The 7,500-nt window shown below is 51.8% G+C and overlaps 1 long non-coding RNA gene across 1 annotated transcript; it reads right to left on the minus strand.

The window, feature by feature from the left end:
• Positions 1–4,354: 4,354 nt before the first annotated feature.
• On the minus strand, positions 4,355–4,814 carry LOC134910115 (uncharacterized). The gene is made up of 2 exons (XR_010176124.1): positions 4,687–4,814; positions 4,355–4,600 (listed from the first exon to the last, which is right to left on the minus strand). It is a non-coding gene; the product is annotated as an uncharacterized LOC134910115 (long non-coding RNA).
• Between the last annotated feature and the right edge of the window lie 2,686 nt (positions 4,815–7,500).

The raw sequence follows: 7,500 nt of genomic DNA on the forward strand, positions 1-7,500 counted from the left end.
TGCCCCTCCTACCAGGCTCAGTCTAGAAACTGTGCCCGAGGAGACGGACATTTTTGAGAGAAGTATTGGCGAGATTCATACCAGCTCACACATACAAGGCACATCAAGCTAACTAGCTTGAAAACTCAGCAACTGCTGAAACATTACTTCCCAAGTAACAATGCAGTACAGTACATAACTAAACAAAGTTGTTCTGAACCAGATAACGGTTGCAGGAAAACGAAGCACTGGTTGTGCGCCCGGCATCCTCTACGGACTACGAGAAAAGGATTTACTGGTAGGTAACCAAAATCCTATTTTCTCTTACCTCCTAGAGGATGCTGGGGTCCACATTAGTACCATGGGTATGTACCAAAGCTCCCAGAACGGGAGGGAGAGAGCGGAGGCTCCTGCAGAACTGATTGACTGAACTTCAGATCATCTGAGGCCAAGGTATCGAACTTGTAGAACTTAGCAAACGTGTTCAACCCAGACCAAGTTGCCACTCTGCAAAGTTGTAACGCCGAAACACCCCGGGCAGCCGCCCAGGAAGACCCCGCCTTATGAGTAGAGCGGGCCTTAACAGAATTTGGACACGGCAATCCTGCCATAGAACAAGCATGCTGGATAGTGAACCTAAGCCAGCGAGATATAGTCTGCTTTGAAGCAGGACACCCAATATTCTTGGGAACATACAGGACAAACAGACAGTCCGATTTCCTGTGACGAGCAGTCCTCTTCACCTAGATTTTCAAAGCCCTCACAACATCCAAGGACTTTGATGAAATTGAGGAGACAGTAGCCACTGGCACCACAATAGGTTGGTTGATATGAAATGCCGACACAAGCTGTGGAAGAAACTGCTGACGTGTCCAGAGCTCAGCTCTATCTTCATGGAAGATCAAGTAAGGGCTTTTACAGGACAAAGCCCCAATTCTGACACACGTCTAGCAGAAGCTAAGGCCAACAACGTGACAGCCTTCCATGTAAGAAATTTGACCTCAACCCCCTGTAGAGGCTCAAACCAGTCCGACTAGAGGAACTGCAACACCACGTTAAGGTCCCAAGGCACCTTAGGAGGTTGAATGTGCAGAACTCCCTTCAAAAAGGTCTGACCCTCAGGGAGGGCAGCCAATTGTTTCTGGAAGAACATGATTAGGGCCGACATCTGGACCTTCACAGATCCCAACCTCAGGCCCATATCCAGACCTGCTTGCAGGAAGAGGAGAAAACGTCCCAGTTGAAACTCCACTGCAGGAAACTTCTTGGACTCACACCAAGAGACATATTTCTTCCTAATACGATGGTAATGTTTAGACGTTACCCCTTTCCTAGCCTGTATCAGGGTAGGAATGACCTTCTTCGGAATGCCCTTCCGAGCTAATATCAGGCGTTCAACCCCCATGTCGTGAAACGTAGCCGCGGTAAGTCTTGATAGGCGAACGGTCCCTGCTGCAGCAGGTCCTCCCGAAGAGGAAGAGGCCTCGGCTCTTCCTGCAAGAGATTCAGAAGATCCGCGTACCAAGCCCGCCTTGGCCAGTCTGGAGCAATGAGGATCACTTGAACTCCTGTTCTCCTTACAAGCTTTAGAACTCTTGGAATAAGTGGGAGTGGTGGAAACACCCACGGAGACACCAGGGCGTCCACTACCACTGCTAGTGGGTCCCTCGACCTGGAACAATAGCGTCAAAGCTTCTTGTGGAGACGAGAGGCCATCATGTCTATTTGGGGTGACCCCCAAAGGTCTGTTATTTCCTTTAACACCTCCGAATGGAGACCCCACTCCCCCGGATGGAGATCGTGTCCTGAGGAAGTCTGCTTCCAGACTTGACCACCGTCCTTGGAAGGTTTCCCCCTGAGTGACTGCGCCCCAGCCCCGGCGGCTCGCAGCCGTGGTTAGAAGGAGTGAAATCCTGGCCTTTGGCGACAGACGAATTCTCTGGTGCATGTGTAGATGAGATCCTGACCACTTGTACAGGAGATCCAGTTGGAAAGCCCGAGCATGGAACCTCCCGTACTGGAGAGCCTCGTAAGAGGCCACCATCTTTCCCAAAAGGCGAATGCATTGATGAACCGACACCCGGGCTGGCTTCAGGACATCCCGGACCATTGTTTGTATCACCAACGCCCTTTTCCTGTGGAAGAAACACCCTCTGCACTTCCGTGTCGAGGATCAACCCCAGAAAAGACAACCTCCGGGTTTGTTCCAAATGTGAATTTGGAAGGTTCAGAATCTAACCGTGGACTTTGAGTAGGTGGGTTGTCCTTATCAGTAGATCGTCCAGATATGGAATGATGTTCACCGCCAGTTTGCGGAGTAGAACCATCATCTTCGCCATCACCTTGGTGAACACCCTTGATGCTGTAGAGAGGCCGAATGGCAGGGCCTGGAACTGGAAATGACAGTCCAGTTATGCAAAACGGAGATAAGCCTGATGCGGTAGCCAAATCGGAAATTGGAGGTGTGCATCCTTGATATCCAGGGATACCCGGAATTCCCCCTCTTCCAGACCTGATATAACCGCCCTGAGAGACTCCATTTTGAACTTGAACTCCTTCAGAAAAGGGTTCAGTGATTTTAGGTTCAGCATGGGCCTCACCGAACCATCCGGTTTCGGTACCACGAAAAGGTTCGAATAGTTACCCGTGGCTTGCAAATGAGGAGGTACTGGCACAATGACTCGTGGCTCCACCAACTTCTGGACCGCTGCTTGTAGGACAGTCCTGTCCGCCAGCAGAACTGGCAAGCCTGAAAAATCGGTTAGGAGAGAGAGTTTGAAATTCCAGCCTGTATCCCTGGGACACAATATCTATCACCCAGGGATCCAGGCCGGACGATACCCAGACGTGACTGAACTGTCTGAGTCTCGCTCCCACTGGCCCCACCACCAGGCCGCGCGGTCCACCGGCAAGCGGAGGACTCTGGCGTACTAGAAGTAGGCTTAGTTTCCTGGGAACCTGCAGCAGCAGGTTTCTTGGATTTAGCTCGACCTTCCCTAAAGAAGGTATTGGATGGTTTGGCCTTTCTAGGCTTGTTAGACCGAAAAGACTGTGATGCTGATGAAGAAAAGGATTTCTTCGGAGCAGGTGCAGCTGAGGGAAGGAAAGGAGACTTACCCGCTGTAGCCGTGGATATCCACACATCCAAAGCTTCCCCAAAGAGCACCTGACCTGTGTAGGGTAGGGACTGCACACTTTTCCTGGATTCCGCGTCGGCCAACCACTGGCGCAGCCACAGTCCCAGACAAGCTGAAACAGACATGGAAGAGATCCCCGCAGCCATGGAACCCAAGACTTTCATGGATTCTACCAGAAACCCTGCTGAATCGTGAATGTTACGCAAAAACAATGCAACATCAACCTTATCCATTGTATCCAAATCCTCAAGTAAGGTGCCTGACCATTTTACTATAACTTTTGCAATCCATGCACTAGCAATAGTGGTACGTAATATGGCCCCCAAAGCGGTGTACATTGATTTAAGTGTATTATCAATTTTATGATCAGCCGGCTCCTTTAAGGCGGTAGATCCTGGAACAGGTAAAACCACCTTTTTTGAGAGTCTGGACACAGATGCGTCAACAATTGGCGGGCTTTCCCATTTTTTTCTATCCTCCTCAGGGAAAGGAAACGCCACCTGGACCCTTTTAGGGATCTGGAATTTTTTCACAGGGTATTCCCATGCTTTCTCAAAAATAGCATTTAATTCCTTTGACGCAGGGAAGGAAGGCAAGGCTTTATTTTCAGTGAAAAAGCCTCCTCAACCTGCTCAGGTGTGGTATCATTAATATTCAACACATCCCTGATAGCCTCTATCATCAATTGCAACCCCTTTGCAACAGAGGCAGACCCCCGCAACACATCCCCAGTAGCATCTGTGGTATCAGAATCGTTATCCGTGTCATCTTGCATGATATGAACAAGCGCACGTTTGTGGGGGTATATAGCAGAGCGTCTTGAGGTACCAGAATCGGGCCATACTGCCATAGAGTTCTGTAATACCTGGGTTGCGGATTCATTACTTGCAACCGTATCTGAAATCTGAGAAATCCAAGATTTGATAGAGGAAAACCACTCAGGTTCCCTTGCTGGAATTTGTGCTAAACCAGTGCTATCCTGATTACATGGAATGGGATCATCCTGGGAGGACATATCCACCGCAGCATATGTATGACACAGTGTCCCTGGACATAGCTAAAGGAGACCACAAAACACTCCACACACACACACACACACATACTTGTTTTTCTATCCTCATCGGGACATATGTCTGGAACCTTCCTCATGGGGACCTATTCAGGAATACCGGCCTAATGAGGACACCCCACATAACTGATTTATTTTCGGGTTTAATTAGAGATAGAGGAAACGTGTATTCAGCAGCAGATACATTTTATTCAGGAAAGGTTCTTTCTCATTTCAGCAGTAATTCGGTTCTTAATGTAAAACTTAACCGAGAGCCAGTTCCGAGCCTTCAGCGCTTGTCGTTCTGCCCTTAGGCACGCATCACAGTCATTCTTGCCCGGCACCTTGAATGAGCGAATGAACCGAATCATGTGACGTTCAACAGCTTTCACTTCTGCTGGGGTCCACGGATTGCGCTTGGTACCCCTTCTGTCACCTGTGCGGGAGAAGAAAGGTCAGTCACCACGCAACGCCACCACCAGTCATGGACGCATCTCAAATGGAATGGACAGTCACACCCACCTTTAGCTGCACCTCCATCCACCGCCGACACCACGCTGCCAGCTTCTTTTCCCATGTGCCCCATGGGAACCTCAGTATCCTGACTCTCTGGCTCATCCCCAGAGTCATCGCTCACCACCTGGATCGGCTCTGTGGATAGAGAAGGACAGGGAAACCGATCACACCAGCCCACTTAGACAGTCAGTCCCTGGAGCCACACTGTCAAGTGATACCTACCGTTTGGATCAATGGAGATCTCTTCCAGATTGTGGCCCCGGAATTCAGCCATTCTCCCTTGCTCGAGAGCCAGAAACAGCTTGCTCAACTTGGCCAGTTGAAGGGTACCCTCCGGGAGGCGGTAATAATGCCGGTGCACCCGAATATCATGTCCAAGGAAATCAGCAAGCTGATCCATCTCTGTATCGCTCAGGTTGAGGACTCTGGAAAGTGTAGCCACATGCTTCCGTAGGCGGGTGGAAGATAATGCTTCGGGGTGCTTGGCCCCACACTCCCGGGCGTAGAGACGTATGCAGTCGGATCCCCTATAATGGGACATGGCTGTTGGCCTAGCAAACATGTAGATATTGTGTGGGGTCACACCACATTCTGTCCGCTTCTCTATGAGGAGCTCCATCGCTTTCTGCATGCTTGGGGATAGCAGGACAGGGACTTTCCTGCCTCTTTTCCCAGGAATCTCAATACGGGAGAAGTGACGACAGAGTGCCTTCTCCAGCTCTGACAGGGCCTGGGCCACATCACCCTGCAAATCGGCTGTGTGCCGTAAATCGAAGGAGGAGAGCAGCATCTTGGAAACCTCACCTTCTCTCCTGCGGTTGAAGAGAATCAGCTGCGTGAGGGTAACTTTGGCCAACATGGACCACTGCTGTTTGGAAGGGTGGGCGGACAACTCATCGATGTACTCTCGCTGACGGTCAAGGAGGTACAGGTTCAAGCGCTTAACATCATCAGTGAAGGGCAGAAGCAGCGGTGCATTCCATTTTATCTCTCGAAGTGTCTTCAGGGCAGCAGTGGAGATTAGCTCGCTCCACCTCGCCTCATAAATTTTCCGAAAGTTTCGGGCACGCTCCTCTGTCAGGGCACTGCCCTCCATCAGTGCCTGACACTCCACCATAGCTGAAATCTTCTGCAAGCTGTGTCCCACCTTCAGAGCCAACGAGGGTATTTTATATGTATTGGTGCGGTCATCGTAACCGGCCAGGCTCCTCACAGCATGCACCACTTGCAGGAAATTCTGTGGGCAAATGAAATCTTCCATACACCGCAACGGTGTGACCTTCATCGCCTTCAGCAGAAGCCGCCCCACCTCTCTGAGCTTCTGACGGATGTAATCATGCTTGCTGACATCAGACCCCAGACGGTTATAGAGGTGCTGACCGAACTGCATAATCCAGCGGTCCCCTTTGATTACCGGTACCACATCATCATAATTCATTCCGCTCAGCAACTTCCAGAGGCCAGTGCCAACATCTTTCGGGAGCGGTGTGGCGTAAGTGAAGAGACCCTGCACCCTGGTTCTTCCAGGTTTGGGGCTGACACTTTTGCGGAGCGGGCACCTCTTCACATGGCGCCACAGGTGCTTCCTGGAGAATAGCCCTTTACATTTTACACAGTGCATGAAATCTTGGGGAGCCGTTGCTTCTTTCGGCTGCTTGCACGGTAGGAGGACTCCGCTGCCCTCGCGGAGAACCCCGACATTATGGGCAAAGTTTCCCCGGGTGCGAATCAGGTCTAGCTGCACTGTCCTTTCCCTGGAGCGCTTCGGAAAGCTGAGTGCCCTTGCAACCTCATGCTCATTGTGGTGGACAGCTTGAACATGTCTCGCAATTTTTGAGAATGGCCTCTCGCACCACAGGCAGAAATTTTTCTTGTTACATGCAATCGAACCATCTGCTTTTCGGGTAAGTACCTGGACCGACACTGCGCGGGCCGGATGGAGACTTGGTTCGGCCTCCGCGGAGCAAGCCCCGGACACTTCCAGAACCTTCCTGCCGTGAAAAGACGTCTCCTCCCCTCCACTATCATCCGAGCTGCTCAACTCTGACGAGTCGGGGAGATAGTCTTCGTCACTGCCGTCGGTTCCGTACATTGCCTCACTGCGACCAGCAGACCCAGCACTTCCGGAGTTTGTGGCGCACACACCGTACCAAGCCCGCGCTTTCTGTCTGACCACGCCCACCGTGAATACAGGGTTCTGGGAATCGAGGGCCCAGGCCCCGGCACGTGCTTCCTATTACACATCCGGAGAGGTGGTTCTTACTAGAGTCACGTGTCGGGCGGCGCGCGCGACACTTTTGCGCCACATGCTCCGATTTTCCCCAGGCTCCTGGAAGCCTGTCCCGGACCGAGAGGTGCCAGTCTCCACTCATCGGCAAGACTTCCACAAATCGTAGTACCGGATTCAGCCCACCAGGGGGCGCTGCGATGGGCAAGGAAGGAAATATCAGACCCGGTTTTCGGGCTCCGCGATTTTTCCGACGAATGCCCTTCTCACCCGAGCTCCGCGGACTTGGGCAACCTTCCCTCTGGATTGAACTGATCTCAGACCCGGTTTTCGGGCTCCGCGATTTTTCCGACGAATGCCCTTCTCACCCGAGCTCCGCGGACTTGGGCAACCTTCCCTCTGGATTGAACTGATCTCAGACCCGGTTTTCGGGCTCCGCGATTTTTCCGACGAATGCCCTTCTCACCCGAGCTCCGCGGACTTGGGCAACCTTCCCTCTGGATTGAACTGATCTCAGACCCGGTTTTCGGGCTCCGCGATTTTTCCGACGAATGCCCTTCTCACCCGAGCTCCGCGGACTTGGGCAACCTTCC

Source organism: Pseudophryne corroboree, chromosome 4 (genome assembly GCF_028390025.1).
Source record: "Pseudophryne corroboree isolate aPseCor3 chromosome 4, aPseCor3.hap2, whole genome shotgun sequence".
NCBI classification, from domain to species: domain Eukaryota; kingdom Metazoa; phylum Chordata; class Amphibia; order Anura; family Myobatrachidae; genus Pseudophryne; species Pseudophryne corroboree.